Source organism: Schistocerca serialis, chromosome 4 (assembly GCF_023864345.2).
Source record: "Schistocerca serialis cubense isolate TAMUIC-IGC-003099 chromosome 4, iqSchSeri2.2, whole genome shotgun sequence".
Lineage (NCBI taxonomy): Eukaryota > Metazoa > Arthropoda > Insecta > Orthoptera > Acrididae > Schistocerca > Schistocerca serialis.
This window is the reverse complement of record NC_064641.1, coordinates 195,512,835-195,534,600: the sequence shown is the minus strand read 5'-3', so window position 1 is coordinate 195,534,600 and position 21,766 is coordinate 195,512,835. Positions and strand designations below refer to the sequence as shown.

Here is a 21,766-nt window from a genome sequence, read left to right as displayed (position 1 = left end):
TAGGTTCTTGAGATAACTAAAGAGGCCAAAATAGCAGAGGAGCAAGAAAAGGAAGAGAGAAGATGAGGAACATACAAACCAAGGATATTAAGCAACTGGAGGGATTTAAGAACAACAGAGGTGAGTAACAGATGAAGTGTACCTTTAAACTGAGTTTCCAAGGAGTCAAATTTTCTGACATGTTTATTTTATGAAAAAAAACTATTTCAGCTAGAGGTCTGAAATTTGTGATATTTCAGGCCACCGTTTGGAGAAAAGTAGACTACAGACACCAGCTTAGTATCACCCGGAGGAAAAATATACCCTTACTAATTATTAAAAAAATTACCTTACTATTGACTGTCTAATTTATGTATTTATAGTATAAAAACTATTGATTGAAATCATTTGATTGTATCTACTTTTTACATAACAATGTCATAAATGTATGTACAAAGTTTTAAGCATCTAAGAAAAGGAGTTAATAAGTCTACACACTTCGAACACAGACTGGCAGGAAAAATTTTAAATTACTGACCGACATAAATGTTTAAATAATAAAGTTTATATCAAAGCTATTCTAATTATTCTTCTACCAAAATCTTCATCCTTAAAACACTTTCATTGTCCTAAAATTTCTTTGTATTCAGAGTTCGCATTATTTAGTTAGACCCTCATAAACTTTATGAAAATTCTTCCTGTTTTTCCAGCCGTTCACTGGCAAGTTACCTTAAAGGATTCAAAAAGATAAAAACAAATCTTTGCAAATACAAGAAACGAATCAACAAAGTGAACATTGAGAAACAAACCAAACTTCTTAACTAAGTTAATGTATAACAAGACACCTCCTAATATAAGAGGATTTTTGTTCTTATCTTACTTCTAAGTGAGATGATAATTAAATGGACACCCTAGCTGCAAACAGACGTTTATGTACTTCATTGGGGACATGTTGAAAATGTGTGCCCCGACCGGGACTCAAACCCGGGATCTCCTGCTTACATGGCAGACGCTCTATCCATCTGAGCCACCGAGGGCACAGAGAATAGTGCGTCTGCAAGGACTTATCCCTTGCACGCTCCCCGTGGGGTCCACATTCCCAACATGTCCACACCACTACATACGTAGTGCCCCTAATAGATGTTTGCCCATGATACTCATTACTCATGGCAGATTAATCTACCAAGTCCCGTAAGAGTTCGGGCATAGTGTGTGCGTTTGCACAAGAAGGTCAATGGCCGGGAAGCCATATTTTAACTATATATGATGGTAGTATCTGTTCCCGAAAGAGCAGTTACCGTGGATGACCATGCAGCTTTGCTAGAAATGAGATGATAATTAAATGGACACCCTAGCTGCAAACAGGCGTTATGTACTTCATTGGGGACATGTTGAAAATGTGTGCCCCGACCGGGACTCGAACCCGGGATCTCCTGCTTACATGGCAGACGCTCTATCCATCTGAGCCACCGAGGGCACAGAGGATAGTGCATCTGCAGGGACTTATCCCTTGCACGCTCCCTGTGGGATCCACATTCCCAACATGGGAATGGATAGAGCGTCTGACATGTAAGCAGGAGATCCCGGGTTCGAGTCCCGGTCGGGGCACACATTTTCCATCTCTTACCAATTTATGCGGTATCAATCCCTAAATTGCTGTTGCTACTATATCTTTGAATTTGAACCACATCTCGTCTACATTTGCATAGCCAGTTCGGAAGGAATGGAGATTGTCTCTTAGGAAGGCTTCTAGTGACACTTCATCCGCTTTTTTAAATAAAATTATTTTGCGTTTGTTTCTGGTGGTTTTGGAAGAAATTGTATTGAGCCTAGCTACAACAACCATGTGATCACTAATCCCTGTATCAGTCATGGTGCTCTCTATTAGCACTGAATTGTTTGTGGCTAAGAGGTCAAGTGTGTTTTCGCAACTCTGGAAACAATAGTTACAACTCATCTTCCACAAACTCTGTGCGTGAGAGCTGTCTCTGTTGTTGCATACTTTTTGCTGCTCATTATACTTTGCTCCATTGTGGTGGACTGAATGCAATCTTTCAAATTGTAGTTTCATGTTCCTTTCACAAACTCTTAAGTATTATATCTACATCTACATCTACATCCATACTCCGCAAGCCACCTGACGGTGTGTGGCGGAGGGTACCCTGAGTACCTCTATCGGTTCTCCCTTCTGTTCCAGTCTCGTATTGTTCGTGGAAAGAAGGATTGTCGGTATGCTTCTGTGTGGGCTCTAATCTCTCTGATTTTATCCTCATGTCCCTTCGCGAGATACACGTAGGAGGGAGCAATATACTGCTTGACTCTTCGGTGAAGGTATGTTCTCGAAACTTTAACAGAAGCCCGTACTGAGCTACTGAGCGTCTCTCCTGCAGAGTCTTCCACTGGAGTTTATCTATCATCTCCATAACGCTTTCGCGATTACTAAATGATCCTGTAACGAAGCGCGCTGCTCACCGTTGTATCTTCTCTATCTCTTCTATCAACCCTATCTGATACGGATCCAACACCACTGAGCAGTATTCAAGCAGTGGGCGAACAAGTGTACTGTAACCTACTCCCTCTGTTTTCGGATTGCATTTCCTTAGGATTCTTCCAATGAATCTCAGTCTGGCATCTGCTTTACCAATGATCAACTTTATATGATCATTCCATTTTAAATCACTCCTAATGCGTACTCCCAGATAATTTATGGAATTAAATGCTTCCAGTTGCTGACCTGCTATTTTGTAGCTAAATGATAAGGGATCTATCTTTCTATGTACTCGCAGCACATTACACTTGTCTACATTGAGATTCAATTGCCATTCCCTGCACTATGCGTCAATTCACTGCAGATCCTCCTGCATTTCAGTACAATTTTCCATTGTTACAACCTCTCGATACACCACAGCATCATCTGCAAAAAGCCTCAGTGAACTTCTGATGTCATCCACAAGGTCATTTACGTATATTGTGAATAGCAACGGTCCTATGACACTCCCCTGCGGCACACCTGAAATCACTTACTTTGGAAGACTTCTCTCCATTGAGAATGACATGCTGCGTTCTGTTATCTAGGAACTCTTCAATCCAATCACACAATTGGTCTGATAGTCCATATGCTCTTACTTTGTTCATTAAACAACTGTGGGGAACTGTATCTAACGCCTTGCGGAAGTCAAGAAACACGGCATCCACCTGTGAACCCGTGTCTATGGCCTCGTGGACGAATAGTGCGAGCTGGGTTTCACACAGTCGTCTTTTTCGAAACCCATGCTGACTCCTACAGAGTAGATTTCTAGTCTCCAGGAAAGTCATTATACTCGAACATAATACGTGTTCCAAAATTCTACAACTGATCGACGTTAGAGATATAGGTCTATAGTTCTGCACATCTGTTCGACATCCCTTCTTGAAAACGGGGATGACCTGTGCCCTTTTCCAATCCTTTGGAATGCTACGCTCTTCTAGAGACCTACGGTACATCGTTGCAAGAAGGGGGGCAAGTTTCTTCACATGCTCTGTGTAAAATCGAACTGGTACCCCATTATCAAATGTAATCACCATGTTATGACCTTAGAATTCTCTCATCAGTGTGTCACTTCCAGTTAAATAGCTGGATATGCACTGTATTCCAAGCCATGGTATTCTTTTTTGGAGAGAAATGCAACATAGTTTTCAAACTACAGAAAAGGGCAATAAGAATAACAGCCAAAAATAAGAATCACATTCATCTTAAATATCTGGTTAACACAAATGGTGATTTCAACTACACCATGTGAGTACTGATGCGTCAACATCGAGCCCACTATAGATTTGCTGATATAACATTTGGGGATCTATGGATTGCAAACCCTATGAAATAGCATGCTACATGCACAGAGTGGTCTGTTGGTTGCTGTTGAGGAGGCTGTGAGGAGGGGCAGCTGGTGCTGGCAGTTGCTCTGGACGGTGGCATGCAGAAGTAGCAAGATACAGCCGTGAAGTGGGCACTGCCTTCAGTCTTGGTGTACTTGGATTTCAGCCAGGATGAGGGTGTGTTCATCCTCGTCATTCAGCACGATGTCATTGCAGATACAGACATCCAAAAACTAGGTGAGCTGCACTTGGGAACTGTGTGGAGTTGTGGCGACATGCTTACTCTGTCAAATGTTGTCTGAAGTGAGGGCTGTGTTATTGGAGAATTGTGAGAATAAACATACTACTGATGTCTCTGCATGTCAAATGTTTAATAGTCGGCAACGGAAAGAGGAGACCATGGTTCAATGGGGTTCTCACATGGATACAATGAATTCCATTTCAGGGAGACAGCAAAACGAATAATGAAGGACGAGGAAATGATAGGCAGTTATGCCTTAGTTGGGAAACTAGGGAGGGCAGTCTTTGTTGAAGAATTATATGAGGACAGGATAAAGATGGTAATAAAGGCTCAAGGGGAAAAGTTGACTATCGGAGACCATTGATTTAGTGGTGTCAGAAGAATGCGTAATTCTGTCTAACAAGGAGAAGCACCAGGTAGTAGGCAAGCCCCGGCTAAAACGAAAAGTAGCTGCTAAATATTTCAACTGTGACAGGACTGGGCATATAGCATGAGAATGTAGACAGAGGTACACTGTTCATAAGGCAGATACAGCAAAAGAAGCTCCCCACAGACCCAACAGTGCTAGGCTGCCAACTAAAGAGATAATTGTTAAAGAATTCAAGGGAAACGGGTCGCGATCACATTGTCCTCTGCCAGTATGATGTTCACAGTGTAATCTAACCAGGCACTCTGCACCATGCCTCAAGGAAAAGCCTGTGACATGCATCAAATGTCACCGGTTTGGACATTTCACCCAGGAATGCCAGGAGAGGAATGAGTTGGGAAACACTAGACGGGCGTATTGCAGCAGTCCCATTACGCTGCGTCAGGGATAGTACGAACCGCTGACTGCATTGGAAAGAATGACTACGTGTGCTTGCAAAGTAGGGATGTGAATGGAACAGAAACAATGCCATTAATTGATAGCAGTGTTCATGTGAATCTCATAAAGGCGAGTGTCTTGGAAAAGCATGTACAATGGGACACCAGGAAGGTAGTAACTATAAAAAGTATTGCAAATAATGAAATGCAAACAAAAGGGAAGGTATCCATACGGCTGCAGACCAAGATAGAGGCCAAATAGATGTCTTAATTCCAACCAGTAGATGCTCATATCAATTTACCATTTGACAGACTATTGGGGGCTAGAATTTCTGGGAAAGAACACGGTCGTACTAAATTTTGCTCACCATGAAATGTGGATACATGAACTAACAGAAACCGGGGGAGGCAAACAACCGCAGTCTTCAGTTGTAACGAAAATGACCTGTAATAAATGTAAGGCAGCTATATGAGATGGCAGTCTTTCTCGTTGTATTCCACTGATGAATTCTCCTCGGGTTATCATCCGAGTGTTGGCGTTATCTTGTTGCAACGTTTCAATGAGTTTCGGGCCCATCACCATCTGGCGAAGTGTCAGGATGCTGTGTTTTGCATATCTATGTAGCTGCTTGGCTGCCGTCCACCACTGTAGGCTGCCCAATCACGTTCTTCTGGAAGGGGGTACTGCGTCAGTGGTGGTGGTGGTGGTGATGGTGGTGGTGGTTGTGGTTGTGGTGGTGGTGGGGCAACGGCGGCGCGGCCCTATGTCGAGACCCAGTGGTTATCTTGACGGCAGGAACACTCCGATCTGAAGGCAGTGGCATCCGCAGACAGATTGGATAGCCACCTGGTCTTGACACCAGGCCGCGCCCCCCACGGGCGTACAATTTCCCGGCACTTTAGAAATCGAAACTCAGGGAAAAAGACATGTTTTGGAAACATCTTTGACGTGCAGCAACATGTACGATGCGTATTTTCGAATTACGGAAGTATACACTGGAATCCCACCAGACATTGCATGTTACTTTCGGGATCATTGAAACCGAGATTTCGCCGCACTTTTTTTGTAGGCCGTTCGTAGTTCATGTCACGTGATCTCGCCAGCCAATGACAGCGGGTATTCAGAGCAAAGGACACATGATGTAGTCAGCCAACAGCAACATCACTGTTAAGTAGCATGAACACACAAACAGGGACAGTAAATAGTTTAAATTAATATACATAGTGTTGCTACAAGAAAAGCAAAGTTTTCACATATAATAATGTTCTCAAGCTGCAAGAGAAGCTAAGCTTTCGCATATACTGTTGATCTTTTTTGCGCATATTACACTTTAAGATATATCACACAAATGTGCCAGTCAAATTTTTAATGATGACATAAATGTATGATCTTCGAGGTTCAAAATTCTTCTAAATGGTGCGTCATCAAAGAGTTGATTTTTAAATGAGAGTCAAACGCTCTGTGATTTAATAAATTCATGGTACATTCTTGCACGTAGTTCAACTCACGTAAAAGGATATTTACTTTGAAAGTAACGCTTTTCAAACCACTATTCGCAATACTTTCCCACGACCTGTTAGAAATAGGTTCGTTTCAGCAGTTGCCAGAAAGCACAGATAACAGGTAACACCACGCTTGGGTAGCTATCATGACGTAGGAAGCCCGTATGTATGTACATATAAGACATTGAAAGATCACACATTATGTCATAAAAGAAACGAGACATCAGAGGATACTGCAAGAGCATCGGCATTTCGTGAACAATATTAGAATGTGCACATTTAAAGTGCACATTTGAAGTGCACATTCGTATTTCCGAATTCCCAATGAAGTAGACCTCGACCTGATATTAAGCTTTTCAGTGTGGTTTTCGGGATGTAAATTTTCTTGGAGCACCAGTACTGTATTATATCAGGTATGGTGAAGGCAGCAGAGAATCAAGTAGGTAAAAAGACGAGGGCTAGTAGAAATCCTTGGGTAACAGAACAAATATTGAATTTAATTGATGGAAGGAGAAAATATAGAAATGCAGTAAATGAAGCAGGCAAAAAGGAATACAAACGTCTCAAAAATGAGATCAACAGGAAATGCAAAATGGCTAAGCAGGGATGGCTAGAGGACAAATCTAAGGATGTAGAGGCTTATTTCATTAGGGGTAAGATAGATACCACCTACAGGAAAATTAAAGAGACCTTTGGAGAAAAGAGAACCACTTGTATGAATATCAAGAGCTCAGATGAAAACCCAGTTCTAAGCAAAAAAGGGAAAGCAGAAAGGTGGAAGGAGTATATAGAGGGTCTATACAAGGGCAATGTACTTGAGGACAATACTATGGAAATGGAAGAGGATGTAGATGAAGGTGAAATGGGAGATACGATACTGCGTGAAGACTTTGACAGAGCACTGGAAGACCTGAGTCAAAACAAGGCCCCAGGAGTAGACAACATTCCATTAGAACTACTGACGGCCTTGGGAGAGCCAGTCCTGACAAAACTCTACCATCAGGTCAGCAAGATGTATGAGAAGAATATAATAATTCCAATCCCAAAGAAAGCAGGTGTTGACAGATGTGAAAATTACGGAACTATCAGTGTAATAAGTCACAGCTGCAAATACTAATGCAAATTCTTTACAGACGAATGGAAAAACTGGTAGAAGCCGACCTCGGGGAAGATCAGTTTGGATTCCGTAGAAATATTGGAACACGTGAGACAATACTGACCTTACGACTTATCTTAGAAGAAAGATTAAGGAAAGGCAAACCTACGTTTCTAGCATTTGTAGACTTAGAAAAAGCTTTTGACAATGTTGCCTGGAATACTCGCTTTCAAATTCTAAAGGCGGCAGGGGTAAAATACAGGGAGCGAAAGGCTATTTACAATTTGTACAGAAACCAGGTGGCAGTTATAAGAGTCGAGGGGAATAAAAGGGAAGCAGTGGTTGGTAAGGGAGTGAGACAGGGTTGTAGCCTCTCCCCAATGTTATTCAATCTGTATATTGAGCAAGCAGTAAAGGAAACAAAAGAAGAATTCGGAGTAGGTATTAAAATCCATGGAGAAGAAATAAAAACTTCGAGGTTCGCCGATGACATTGTAATTCTATCAGAGACAGCAAAGGACTTGGAAGAGCAGTTTAACGAAATGAACAATGTCTTGAAAGGAGGATATAAGATGAACATCAACAAAAGCAAAAAGAGGATAATGGAATGTAGTCGAATTAAGTCAGGTGATGTTGAGGGAATTAGATTAGGAAATGAGACACTTAAAGTAGTAAAGGAGTTTCGCTATTTGGGGAGCAAAATAACTAATGATGGTTGAAGTAGAGAGGATATAAAATGTAGACTGGCAATGGCAAGGAAAACTTTTCTGAAGAAGAGAAATTTGGTAACATTGAGTATAGATTTAAGTGTCAGGAAGTCGTTTCTGAAAGTATTTGTATGGAGTGTAGCCATATATGGAAGTGAAACTTGGACGATAAATAGTTTGGACAAGAAGAGAATAGAAGCTTTTGAAATGTGGTGCTACAGAAGAACGCTGAAGATTAGATGGGTAGATCACATAACTAATGATGAAGTATTGAATAGAATTGGGGAGAAGAGGAGTTTGTGGCACAACTTGACAAAAAGAAGGGACCGGTTAGTAGGAAATGTTCTGAGGCATCAAGGGATCACAAATTTAGCATTGGAGGGTAGCGTGGAGGGTAAAAATCGTAGAGGGAGACCAAGAGATGAATACACTAAGCAAATTCAGAAGGATGTAGGTTGCAGTAAGTACTGGGAGATGAAGAAGCTTGCACAGGATAGGGTACCATGGAGAGCTGCATCAAACCAGTCTCAGGACTGAAGACCACAAAAACACCACCACCACCACCACCACCACCACCACCACCACCACCAACAACAACAACAACAACAACAACAACAATGCCATACGTGCTAGAAAATGAAAACGTGCACTTGAAATGCGGCGAACAGTTCAAACTAGCCAGTACTGTGTAATTAAACATTTCGTTTCAAATACCTTGACTGCCCCTTCGGAAAAGGTTAACAAAAGTCAAATTTCTTTAGCAAACAGACAAAAATAACTTCATTGTTCTGCAAGGCGATTAATGCTTGACTGTCAGAAAGGTGGAAATAAAGTAAAATCTGAAACTAATGACATATTTTAGCCTGCCGTAATTATGTGAATGTGTTTTAATTCACTTGATAGCTCCCGGCCACAGTTATCCGTTTTGTTTTCATTTGACGTGACAGTAAACGAAGGGGAAACAGCAAAATCACTAAATGTAAACACGGGTCATGTGGAGACTACCCACTACAACTCAGACTGCTCTGCACATCAGCCCCGGATCTACGACATTTGAGAACCGAGTCAATACTAAAAAAAATCAAATTTCCAAAATACACTCCTGGAAATTGAAATAAGAAACCGTGAATTCATTGTCCCAGGAAGGGGAAACTTTATTGACACATTCCTGGGGTCAGATACATCACATCATCACACTGACAGAACCACAGGCACATAGACACAGGCAACAGAGCATGCACAATGTCGGCACTAGTACAGTGTATATCCACCTTTCGCAGCAATGCAGGCTGCTATTCTCCCATGGAGACGATCGTAGAGATGCTGGATGTAGTCCTGTGGAACGGCTTGCCATGCCATTTCCACCTGGCGCCTCAGTTGGACCAGCGTTCGTGCTGGACATGCAGACCGCGTGAGACGACGCTTCATCCAGTCCCAAAGATGCTCAATGGGGGACAGATCCGGAGATCTTGCTGGCCAGGGTAGTTGACTTATACCTTCTAGTGCACGTTGGGTGGCACGGGATACATGTGGACGTGCATTGTCCTGTTGGAACAGCAAGTTCCCTTGCCGGTCTAGGAATGGTAGAACGATGGGTTCCATGACGGTTTGGATGTACCGTGCACTATTCAGTGTCCCCTCGACGATCACCAGTGGTGTACGGCCAGTGTAGGAGATCGCTCCCCACATCATGATGCCGGGTGTTGGCCCTGTGTGCCTCGGTCGTATGCAGTCCTGATTGTGGCGCTCACCTGCACGGCGCCAAACACGCATACGACCATCATTGGCACCAAGGCAGAAGCGATTCTCATCGCTGAAGACGACACGTCTCCATTCGTCCCTCCATTCACGCCTGTCGCGACACCACTGGAGGCGGCTGCACGATGTTGGGGCGTGAGCGGAAGACGGCCTAACGGTGTGCGGGACCGTAGCCCAGCTTCATGGAGATGGTTGCGAATGGTCCTCGCCGATACCCCAGGAGCAACAGTGTCCCTAATTTGCTGGGAAGTGGCGGTGCGGTCCCCTACGGCACTGCGTAGGATCCTACGGTCTTGGCGTGCATCCGTGCGTCGCTGCGGTCCGGTCCCAGGTCGACGGGCACGTGCACCTTCCGCCGACCACTGGCGACAACATCGATGTACTGTGGAGACCTCACGCCCCACGTGTTGAGCAATTCGGCGGTACGTCCACCCGGCCTCCCGCATGCCCACTATACGCCCTCGCTCAACGTCCGTCAACTGCACATACGGTTCACGTCCACGCTGTCGCGGCATGCTACCAGTGTTAAAGACTGCGATGGAGCTCCGTATGCCACGGCAAACTGGCTGACACTGACGGCAGCGGTGCACAAATGCTGCGCAGCTAGCGCCATTCGACGGCCAACACCGCGGTTCCTGGTGTGTCCGCTGTGCCGTGCGTGTGATCATTGCTTGTACAGCCCTCTCGCAGTGTCCGGAGCAAGTATGGTGGGTCTGACACACCGGTGTCAATGTGTTCTTTTTTCCATTTCCAGGAGTGTATTACCTCATCAAAGTTCGTCAAACGTTTTGCTACATGAAAAATCGAAATGTCGTTATCTGGTACTGAAGAAGCTGTTAATACAAATAATACCCAAGACTGGTGTGGTTTCTCGATCTGATTACGTCACTGTCTGCTAGATAAAACAAAATAGGCCTTTCTAATATGGCAGCAATTTTGTAACACACCAAATAAACGAGACGGTTTTGGCACAAATGGCCATTTTTATAACACAACAGAATATAATTCACGAAGTATCAATATCAAATGTCTATTAGGCCTACTGCAAGCAAAAACCTTTATGTTAGGAAATAGTTTCACATTTCATTCAAACGCACCAGCTTCTCAAGCACGAGATCGGAAAGTAGTATTACGAAATTTTTTATATAAATTTGGAATCGTCTTATTCTTCCATAATTTGTGTGATGTCCCCGTTTCTTCTCCTTCCTCGTTCTAACAATCTTGTCATCACCAATTCTGTAGCTATTGCTGCCATTGTCAAAATCTGTTCGCCAATTAACTTCACTAACCCTGTCAGAATCACAGGTTTAGTTATCCCGCGATTATTTTCCAGTTAGGCGTTATTACGTGTTCGAACAACACGTTTTCCGCGTTACTTCCAGAATAGAACTTAAGCGGCTGCTAGCCGGGGACTGTACAACTGGTCCTTACTAGTGTAGCGATCTGGCCAAAAATTTCTGTCAAAATTTCATTTTCTTGGATACACCGAGAAGATAATACGTAATCTTTCTCACCTGTTACTCCTGTTAGTCATTTATTTCCATTCTGGTAGTCTGAATCTACGGATTTCGCTAGTAATTATAACAATGCTGATCAATCACAAATCCAATCAACCACATAATCAGACAGCGATTGGCATTCATCTGTTCGGCTTTACTCCCTCAGCTCGTATTGCCCCGCCCCCTTTTGTCTGCGGAAAGTTTTTTTCTAGATGCGACGAGGATTCTCCTGACAGACACATCACATACACTATGCATGCATTCAAAAGCCAACTTACGATTCATTCAGAAATCCACTTAAAATGAGTTCAAAAATGTTCAAAAACCAGCAGGGAAGCGTTTCAAAATCATATGAATAATCGATAGGCAAACGTGTGCTGGATGCTAGGCGCTTTGTGAAACAAGTTTTTTTTCCTGAGGAATATGAATTTGGCACCCCATTTTCCCGGTAGCATCTAGCTGCTTGCTGTGACTGCTTGCACAGCCAACAGCCACATTCCTGTAGCCAGAAGTGGGAGAATCTACTACTCAAACGTGACTCAACTGCGCATGCGCACGAGCCTGCGCGTAACTGCTAAAACAAATCAAATGTAAACAGTTGCGACTTCACGCTCATTGGAGGCAATTTGTTGTTTTGAAGCACTGCATAGTCTTCCTAAAGCCTTTGACACATTTTCAATTGGCAGACGCTTGCATGAGCACTGTGTGTCGTCGTTGTATATGGCGCATTTCCTTTGCAATTTAAGTTATTTTCGTTTTTTTTTTTCTCTTGTTTATGTTTTATTGTTGAAGCATTATTCTGCAGTAGCGGGATACAGTAATATTCTTTGTTAGAGTTTCGGTTCTTATCAGTCAAGATTACAAAAATTTAACTGAAAACTCGAACAATGAAAATTTCCCGGAATTCTAAAAATATCCCAGGTTTTTCCTGGATCTCCCGGGTCGTATACACGATGTACAGTTCCCCACACTTGAAGTGTTTGTGGAGGAAGTTGCATCCCCGAGCTGTCAAAGTTTTTTAAACCTTGTCAAGGTACAAGAGTGGCAGGATGTTTATAGTTCTGATAGCAAAAATGACAAATATAATGCTTCCCTTAACACATTTGTCATGCTCTTTGAGAGTTTCTTTCCATTAGACCGCTCTAAACAGTGCAATAGCAGCAAAAAGCATCTTGGGTGGCTGATTAGTGGGATAAGGATATCATGTAGAACGAAGTGGGAATTATAGCAAAATGTTAGAAGTAGTCACAATCAAACAACAGTAGCCTATTACAAACAGTACTCTAAGGTGCTAAAAATTTTATTAGGAAGGCAAAGAGTATGTTGTATGCAAATACAATAGCTAATTCACGGGGTAAAATTAAAAAACCATTTGGTCAGTTGTGAAGGAAGTGCATGGTCGGCAGCACAAGGTCGACGATATAAGTCAGTTCGTAGTAAAAATATTTCTTTTACTGATAAATCAGATACATGTACAGTCCATAACCATCATTTTCTGAGCATTGCTGGTGAATTAAATAACAATTTAGTTTCTACAGGGAATAATATAACTCTCTTGGCAAATGCCTTTCCAAGATTGACGTCTGAAATACAGACAAGGGAGAGATTGAGTCAATAATTAAATCGCTGAAGACTAAGGACTCTCAATGGATATGATGAGGTGCCTAGTGGAATATTAAATTACTGTGCTGCACATGTTAGCCCTGTATCCAGCCATATTTGTAATTTTTCCCTTATGAATGGTAAGTTTCCTAAACGATTAAAGTACTCAGTAGTAAAGCCACTTTATAAAAAGGGAGAAAGGGATAACATAGACAATTTTAGACCTATTTCTATGCAATCAGTGTTTGTTAAAGTTATTGAAAAGGCTGTGTATGTAAGGGTAATTGATCATTTTATATCACACGATTTGCTATCAAATGTACAGTTCGGCTTTAGAAGTCATTTAACAACTGAAAATGCTATACTCTCTATTCTCTGTGAGGTACTGAATGGGTAAAACAAAAGGTTTCGAACACTAGGCATATGTTTTGATTTAACTTAAGCGTTTGATTGTGTTGATCACAAAATACTCCTCCAGAAGTTGGACCATTAGGGGGTATGGAGAGTAGCTCACAATTGGTTCATCTCTTACTTTAGCACCAGACAGCAAAAGGTCATTACTCACAGTGTTGAGAATGGCTGTGATGTGGGGCCTGAGTGGTGTACGGTCAAAAGGGGGGGGGGGGGGTGCCCCAGTTACAGCCACTCCTGTTCCTGATTTATATAAATGATATGCTCTCCAGTATTAAGGATAACTCTAAAATACTTCTGTTTGCTGATGATGTTTGATGATGATGGTAGCAAAGGATGTCGTGTGGAACATTGGCTCAGTTTCAAATAGTGCAGTTCATGACTAGGTCATGGCTCGTAGAAAATAAACAAACACTAAATCACAGCAAGACTCAGTTTTTACAGTTTCTAACACACAATTTAACAAAACCTGACCTTTTAATTTCACAGAATGGGCATATGATTAGTGAAACTGAACAGTTCAAATTTCTACACATCTGTATCTTGTTCAAAGACTTACTGCTGAGATTTTTACTATTCGAACGGTATCTGAAGTGAGTTATCATTTGACATGAAAATTAGTCTGCTTTGCTTATTTTCATTTGCTTATGTCATATGGTATTATATTTCAGGGTAACTCTTGCCATTCTAAAAGTGTATTTTCGGGTCAGAAACGGGTGGTTTGGGCAATAAGTAGTGCAAGTTCACAAACCTCTTGTCGACCCCTGTTCACAAGTCTGGGTATTTTGACATTGGCTTCTCATTATATATATTCCTTACTGTCATTTCTTGTTAACAATATTAGCTTATTCCTAAGAATAAGCAGCTATCACTCAGTTAACACTCAGCAGGAATCAAACCTGGATTTGGATCGGACTTCCTTAACTCTTGTGCACAAAGATGTGCAGTATACTGCTGCATCCATTTTCAATAAGCTATCACAAGAATTCAAAAATCTTAGTAGTAATCCATGCGCTTTCAATTCGAATCTGAAGTGTTTCTTCGCGGGTCACTCCTATTCTGTTGAGGAGTTCCTTGAAAAATTAAGCTCATTCTTGTTATATTGTTGATTGCATTTACTTAAAAACATATGGACTGCCTTTTTTCAGGTTCATAAACATTTTATTTTTATCAGTTATTACTTTGATGTTGTAATTTCATGTACCGACACGTTCCATGACCCTGGAGATTTGCTCCTCAATTTGGTCCTATGGAACTTGACGTGAAAATAAATAAATAAATGTGAGTTTCTCCGCAAGGAAGTGACACTCCTAGGACAATTGCTAATTGAGGAAGGGCTAAAACCTAATCCTACCAAGGTCAAGGCAATAGAAAAATATCCGCAACCAAAGACAATGACTGAATTAAAAAGTTTTTTAGAGATGATTGGGTATTACAGGCATTTCATGAGCTATTTTAGAAAAATTCCTAAATCTTTGCATGAGCTACTAGCGAAAGGGGTTCCCTATGAATGGGGAGGAGTGCAAGAAGAAACATTCCAGCAGTTGAAGGAGGAAATGCTCAGTGCTCCATCTCACAATACCCGGATTTCGACATGGACTTTTTAGTCATGATGGATGTGAGCAGTCACTCTTTGAGCACTTACCTAAGCCAAGGGCCAATGGGAAGAGACTTTAAGTTGTTAAAATTCCGCCTAAAGTTAGAGGAGTACGACTACCAGATACTGTACAAAGAAGGTAGAAGTACAATTAACAGATACTGTACAAAGAAGGTAAACAGAATCGAGTAGCTGGTGCGCTTTCCCGTATCCACAGCAAGTTAGATGGGGATGCAAAACAGAAAGAGAGTGCTGAGGAGTCAGTCAGGAACAATGACAAGTGTAAAATAAGCCGACTGCAGCCACGTCCACGGAGATGCAAGCAACAATAATGGCTCCAACACTGAGCACTGAAGAACAAGCCAGTGACATAGGAGAAGACGCACCAGAAACACGCAAGGAGAATGTGATGAGTACCAAAGAAAAGCAGGGAGCACTTAAGCAAATGCACTATCGGCAGACATCAGGGGATGGGGAGGACATATGAGCGAGTAAATCAATACTGTACTTGGCCTGAGATGAAGGCAGAAGAGAATTTCATAAAGAAGTGTGAAAGTTGCCAGAAAAACAAAATAACACAGATAAAAACGAAGCAGCCACTGGAATTAACACTGACCCCAGAGTCTATTTTTGAAAGATGTGATATTGACATCTTAGGTCCCCTACCACTAACCCAATCCGGTAATCGATATATTCTGTGGTTTTAGGGCTTGCTCAGAAAGTTTGTTATAGCTGAGCCAATTGACTACTAAGACGCAGACATGGTCCCGCATAAATTGGTAGAGAACATAATCCTGAAGTTTGGGATCCCAACAGATTTACTCAGTTACATGGGGAGTAATTTTATAAGCGACACTATGAAGCGAGTAAGTAAACTATTGAGGATAGATAAAATACAGATGACAGCTTACAGCTTACCATCCACAAACAAATGGTTACAGCACTACATTAGCCGAGATCAGGGCAATTGAGACCACTGGACTTCTTTCACGACATTTGTGTACAACACGACCCCACACCGTACAACCGGGTACACACCTTACAAATTGTTTTTTGGGAGGAAGTGTAAGCTACCTAGGTGGTTACATAGAAAACCTGCAAATGTAGTTTATAACTACATGGATTACGTGACTGAGGTCTGAAAATGCATGCAACTGCTGCATCAAGATGCCCTTGTGGTGACCCAGAAAAGCAAGGGGAGAAACAAGATTAATTATGACCAGATGCAAAACCCAAAAGAATTTAGAATGCATGACCACATGCTGTATGATGAAAGCGTGTGAAGGGGAAGCAGTTAGAAGCTGGACAGTCAATGGAGAGTGTCATACACTGTAAAAGGTCCAAATGTAATAATTCGATTAAAAGTAAATAAATGTGTAAAAGTACATACGAATTGGTTGAAAGAACTTTTCTGAGTAATACGGGATGATTAAGGTAGTGCATACCAGAGTGAACTGATGTCAGGGAAAGGAATAAGGGGTCATGCAAATGGAAACAGAAGGCTGAGGAAAGCCGTTTCTTTTGCAGATGAACATGATGCAGGCACTATGGGTGACAATCATTATGGGAAGTATGATGCTGTCCATCCTCATGGAATGAAGAGTGCTGCCAATGGACATATGAGTGCAGCAGTTTAAGTCAGCAACAGGGATATATTACGACAACCACGATATAGTTAACCTGTACAGCACAACTTTGAGAATTGTGAGTTATTTTCAATTAAAGGAACTACACGAAAACTTCGAGCAGATGCAAGCATTGGCTGACAGAGCAGTAGTGCATTGTCTCCACAGGTTGCACCAGGTAAAGTTGAAGGCTGAGGAGTGTGAAAACGTTCAAAAGACAGTAGCAAACATGCGGGAAAAATTACACAGTCAAGGTGGTTAACTGGGCAGTTACCCCAGCATGAGAGACCCAGAACTAAATAGAGGAAATTAAACTTTATTGGGGAGACTAGTAAAATACTATTTGACGCAGCATTTTTCAAGGCAAAAACAGATGTGTTAGAGAGCTGTTGCGACTGTCCAAGGAGCAAGAGATGATAGCCAAGTCGTCATCGACAGGGGATAATCAGACACTAAACACGGTAACTACAAATGCTTAAATTATTGCAGATGAAATCACGAAGCTAAATGCACACATAGAAGACTACAAGAACAAGGTACAAGAGGCCTTGATTATGATAACCATCATGGAACAGTTAGTGCAACCTACGGCCATGTTAAATGAATTAGAGTGAGAGTATGATTTGCCGATTTCTGCAATTGTGAATGCGCAGAGGGGGCTCCTAGAACCACCTTTGATAAATCTTGTGCAGGTAGTTAAATATTTGGAACCAATCAAAGGAGAAATGAAAGATAAAAAGTTCCTGCAGAACTCCGGAAGGACCAAGGATATATGTTATTGCAAATAATATATTTAGACATCTTTTTAATAGACGACACCGTAAGGTAAGTATTAAATGTATTTTTAGTTGATAGTTACATATATACACTGTATAAGGTATGGCCATTACCGATTGAGTACAATAAGGTAAGGAAATTGTTCTCTTATATAGCACCAGAGGAGGAGTTCCTCATAATAGATGAAGCGAAGTGACAGTATGCGCAACTGTCATGTGACCAGTTACTTTGTAAAATGGTTATGGTGAGAAACCAACAGGCAATACTGACCCCACGACTTAGCTTAGAAGACAGATTAAGAAAACGCAAACCTACATTTCTTGCATTTGTAGACTCAGGGAAAGCTTTTGACAATGTTGACTGGAATACTCTCTTTCAAATTCTGAAGGTGACAGGTGTCAAATACAGCGAACAAAATGCTATTTACAATTTGTACAGAAACCAGATTGTAATTATAAGAGTTGAGGGCCACGAAAAGGAGGCAGTGGTTGAGAAGGGAGTGAAACAGGATTGTAGCCAATCTCCGAAGTTATTCAATCTGTATACTGAGCAAGCAGTAAAGGAAACAAAAGAAAAATTTGGAGAAGAAATTAAAATCCGTGGAGAAAAAATAAAAACTTTGAGGTTTGCCGACGACACTGTAATTCTTTCAGCGACAGCAAAGGAGATGGAAGAGCAGTTGAATGGAATGGATAGTGTCTTGAAAGGAGAATATAAGATATCAACAAAAGCAGAACGAGGATAATGGAATGTAGTCGAATTAAATCAGGTGATGCTGAGGGAATTAGATTAGGAAAGGAGACATGTAAAGTAGTATACGAGTTTTGCTATTTGGGGAGCAAAATAACTGGTGATGTTCGAAGTAGAGAGGGTATAAAATGTAGATTGGCAATGGCAAGGAAAGCGTTTCTGAAGAAACGAAATTTGTTAACATTTAGTATAGATTTAAGTGTCGTGAAGTCTTTTCTGAAAGTATTTGTACAGAGTGTAGTCACATATGGAAGTGAAACATGGGCGATAAATAGTTTAAAGATAGTAGAAGCTTGCAAAATGTGGTGCTACAAAAGAATGCTGAAGATTAGATGGGTAGATCACATAAATAATGAGGAGGCACTGAAAAGAATTGAGGAGAAGAGGAATTTGTGGCACAACTTGACTTGAAGAAGGGATCAATTGGTAGGACACGTTCTGAGGCATCAAGGTATCATCAATTTAGTATTGGAGGGAAGTGCAGAGGGTAAAATCGTGGAGGGACACTGAGGCATGAATACACTAAACAGATTCAGAAGGATGTAGGTTGCAGCAATTACTTGGATGATGATGATGATGATGATGATGATTAGTGTTTTAGGGCGCACAACAGCGAGGTTATCAGCGCCCGTTCCCAAAAGTTCAATTCAGAGCCGAATCGTGAGAGAAGTGGTATTGTTCAAATTGCAAGATTGGACACAGCACATCAAAACAGGGAGATAAAACTAAAAATAAAATAGCAGTACAAACAGGGAAAAATAAGTAACGGTGGTTGAGTGACCACTTACAAATAATGGGTGACCAAACCACTGGACAGCACATTAAGACTTCAATCCCAATATTTTGGGAAGAAGGCCAGACAACACACAAAAACGTAAAACTCTAGTGACACTCGCCTCATTATTAGTTAAAAGAGAGGGTAGGTCCGGTGGGAAACTGAAATCGTCCCTCAAACCTGCATATAAAACACACTCAGTTAAAATATGCCGTATCGACAGCTGTGCCCCACATGGCTGACACGTTGGTGGCTCCTCACGACGTAACAGAAAACCATGAGTCAAAGGACAATGTCCTATTCTAAGCCGTGTAAGGGCGACTTCCTCAGCGCGTCGTTGTCGGAAGGAGGTGAGCCACGGTCGGACAGAATCCTTCACCGCTCGCAACTTATTATCCCTCACGTCCAGCCACTGAGCCTCCCACCAACGCATGACCTTCCGAGTCACGAAAGACATAATAGCCTGCAGGGGGACGGAACAGCGAGCAGGAGGTGGGATGGAGCAAGCCTCCTTGGCAGCCGCATCTGCAAGTTCATTTCCAGGAATCCCTACGTGCCCTGGAACCCAGCAGAAAATCACATCCTTACCCTGCTGTTGCAAGAGCAGGAGTGCGTCCTGCACCTCTTGCACCATCCGATCTGCAGGGTACATTTGTTGAAGAGCGTGTAGAGCACTTTGGGAATCGGAGCAGATAATGAATTTCGTGCCACGATGTCGGCGCATATGCTCTAATGCAAGCAGAATGGCAAACAGTTCTGCGTAGTAAACTGAGAACTGCTCTGGGAGCCCTATCCGATGGACAGTATGGGGAAACACAGCAGAGCAGCCCATAAAATCCCCCTGTTTAGAACCATCCGTGTAAACAGGAGTAAAATCGGAATGGCGTTCTAAAATCTCAGTAAGTTTAATTTTAAAAAGGTGGTCCGGGGTACAATACTTCCTGTAAGCAGCCAGATCAAGAAGTAATCTTCGCCTTTGTAGTCGCCAGGGAGATCCCCTACTCCATCCCTGGTGGAGGACCTTAATGCCCTCCAGGTGTACCGACTCGAGACTCTCCTTTGCACGGATGCCAAACGGCTTTGTCGCCGCCGGACGGTGGCGGAAGAGACGTGCCAGTGCCGGCTGGGAAAAAGTGTCGGACGCCAATGAAAGAGGAGTGGACCTGGTCCTGTACGCGTGCCGTACCACGAGGAGAAGACGCCGAATGGACAGCGGAGGCTCTCCCGCCTCGACACACAGACTAGCAACCGGACTCGTGCGATAAGCCCCCGTTGAAAGCCTAATACCCTCATGGTGAATCACATCCAACATTTTGAGGTAGGAAGGTCTTGCAGAGCCATAAGCTTGACATCCGTATTCCAGTCGAGGTCGCACAAAGGCCTTATAAAGTTGGAGCAGACGTGCCCTGTCAGCGCCCCAGGATCTATGACTGACGCATCTAAGGACGTTTAAAGCCTTGAAACAGCGGACCTTTAGATCCTTTAAGTGTGGCAACCATGTGAGCTTCTCATCAAAAATAAGCCCGAGATATTTCACTTTTTCCATAAAGGGGAGAACAGTGTCTCCTAGTTTTAAAACAGGGAGGTTAAAAAGAGAACGGGAACGGTTAAAATCTACACAAATGGTCTTCTCCAAAGAGAATTTAAAGCCCGTGGTCTTAGACCACTTCTCCAATCGCACGAGTGTCAGCTGTAATTGGCGTGTAGCAGCTGTGACGGAGGAAGACGCACAGAAAATGGAGAAATCGTCCACAAACAAGGAGCACTGCACGGGCCGGCGCACTGTGGACGCAATACTATTGATGGCAATTGCGAAAGCTGTCACACTGAGGACACTTCCTTGAGGGACACCGTTCTCCTGCTTAAAACGATCAGACAGGACATTCCCAACCTTATACATAAAATACCTGTCTGACAGAAAGGATCGGATGAGTGTGGGTAAACGCCCACGGAAACCCCACTCATAAAGCTGCCGCAAAATGGTATGCCTCCAGGTAGTATCGTACGCCTTCTCCAGGTCGAAGAAAACCCCGATAAGGTGTTGCTTACGGAGGAAAGCATCTTGTATTGCTGTTTCGAGTAGGATCAGGTTATCTAGGGTGGAATGATACCTCCTGAATCCACACTGGCAGCGGGTAAGTAAGGATCTAGATTCGAGAACCCACACCAAGCGCCTATTGACCATACGCTCAAATGTCTTTCCGACGCAGCTCGTGAGACTAATGCTACGGTAGCTGCTGGGTTCGGTCCGATCCTTCCCTGGTTTTAAAAGCGGAATTAAAATCGATTCTTTCCACGAACTAGGAAAGTCGCCGGTCTTCCAGATTTCATTAAAAAGTTGAAGGAGGACTTCCTTTGACCGCAGATCCAACTGCTGCAGCATGCTATACGATATCAGGTCTGGACCAGGTGCGGTATCCCGAGATATGGACAGTGCAGAGTCCAACTCCCACAAAGAGAAAGGCTGGTTGTATTCCTCAGTGTTCTGTGAACGGAAATCAAAACCAGCCCTCTCCTGTGTACCCCGATAGCGCAGAAATTCGGGGTCCTGGCTAGAATCGGCCGTAATAGTTTGAAAAGATTCTGCCAACGCCCGGGCGATGTCTCTCGGAGATGTTAGGAGACACCCCCGCTCACGTATAGCGGCTAGTGGCGGTCGAGAGTATCGCCTTGAGATCCTCCTAATGGCTTCCCATACTTTGCTTGAAGATGTGGACCTATTGATGGAGTGCAGGAACTCACGCCAAGACCTCCGTTTACTCTCCTGAACGATTTTCCTCGCCCGCG

General features: G+C 42.7%; 1 protein-coding gene and 2 non-coding genes across 3 annotated transcripts in view; all 3 read right to left on the bottom strand.

The window, feature by feature from the left end:
• The window catches only part of LOC126475298 (serine/threonine-protein kinase RIO1), a 115,466-nt gene that overhangs the window by 2,522 nt on the left and 91,178 nt on the right, over window positions 1–21,766 (bottom strand). The gene's annotated exons all lie outside the window — the stretch shown is intronic.
• Trnat-ugu (transfer RNA threonine (anticodon UGU)) lies at window positions 943–1,017 on the bottom strand. Its single transcript has one exon. It is a non-coding gene; the product is annotated as a tRNA-Thr (tRNA).
• On the bottom strand, window positions 1,382–1,456 carry Trnat-ugu (transfer RNA threonine (anticodon UGU)). Its single transcript has one exon. It is a non-coding gene; the product is annotated as a tRNA-Thr (tRNA).